Source organism: Coptis chinensis, chromosome 7 (genome assembly GCF_015680905.1).
Source record: "Coptis chinensis isolate HL-2020 chromosome 7, ASM1568090v1, whole genome shotgun sequence".
Lineage (NCBI taxonomy): Eukaryota > Viridiplantae > Streptophyta > Magnoliopsida > Ranunculales > Ranunculaceae > Coptis > Coptis chinensis.
The window spans coordinates 11,431,436-11,432,968 of NC_141462.1; positions in this window are offsets into that span (position 1 = coordinate 11,431,436).

The following is a 1,533-nucleotide window of genomic DNA, read 5'->3' on the forward strand; positions in this document are numbered from 1 at the left end:
CCTGTAAAATCCAGCGTAGCCTAAAAAGGCATGGATATCACGAACTATACGTGGGAAAGGTAGCGAAGAAATTTTTACAATTTTAGCTTTATCAACCTCTATCCCGATTTTCGAAACAATATGACCTAGAATAAGTCCTTTGGTAACCATGAAATGACACTTCTCTCAATTAAGTTCCAGATTTTTCTCTTCGCAACGCGTTAACACTTTAGAAAGGTTGGATAGGCAGTCGTTAAAGGAATTTCCATAAATGGAAAATTCGTCCATGAAGACTTCCATATAACGTTCCACCATATCACTGAAAATGTGAAGCATGCAGCGTTGGAAGGTGCCCCAAGCATTGCAAAGACCAAAAGACATTCGTCTGTATGCAAAGGTTCCAAAGGGACATGTGAAAGTTGTCCTTTCTTGATCGGCGGGATTGATGACAATTTGGAAGTAGCCGGAATAGCCATCAAGAAAATAGTAGTAAGCATGACCGGCTAAACGTTCTAGCATCTGGTCAATGAATGGGAGAAGGAAGTGATCTTTACGTGTTCAGACATTAAGTTTGTGATAGTCAATGCAAATTCTCCATTTTAATGGAATGCGAGTGGAGATGCATTCACCATTTTCATTTTGTACAACTTGAATGCCAGACTTTTTAGGAACAACGTGGACAGGACTAACCCAGTCACTATCAGAGATAGGGTATATGATACCTGCATCAAGTAAACGTAAAACTTCCTCTCTCACCACCTCTTTCATGGCGGGGTTAAGGCGACATTGCGGTTCTCGCGATATCTTTGAGCTGTCATCTAGATGTATGCGATGCGTGCATACACTAGGGTCTATTCCTTTGATATCATCTAAGGACCATCCGATAGCGGAGCGGTGTTCACGAAAGACACGAATCAAATGTGCTTCTTCGTCGGTAGTCAATTAAGAAGAAATTATTATAGGGTGACTACCATCGGGATCGAGATGCACGCACTTCAAATCTGAGGGTAGTGGTTTTAAATCTGGAGTTAGAGGATTAGGAATCAAGGACTCGTGAGGGGTCATCTCTTCAATGGAAAAGAGTGAGTCCAAGTTTTCTGAATCAGTTAGCAATGCAGTAGTAGGGTCAAATAGTGGTACCGACTCTAATAATGCGTGGACATCTTTAATGTATGAGTCATCGTCAAACTCAGGATTATCAAAAGAAAGAAATTGGTGTACCTCGTATTTGGAAAAAGAGTTTGTGAAATAATCGTGTGTCAGACTATCAACCAAGCTAATCTCGCCCTCCATTATAGGATCTGGAAATTATTTCATTAATTTGAATACGTTGAGTTCGATAGAAAGGTTCCCGAAAAACAATGTCATTGAACCGTCCTGACAATTTATGAGAGCGTTAGCAGTTGCAAGAGATGGACGTCCCAAGATGATAGGAATGGAGTCATAGGCCACTTCGGTATCTAGAATGACAAAATCAACGGGGTAGTAAAAATCTTGGACCTTGACTATGACGTTTTCTACTATGCCCTTTGGGTACTTGATGGAGCGATCCGC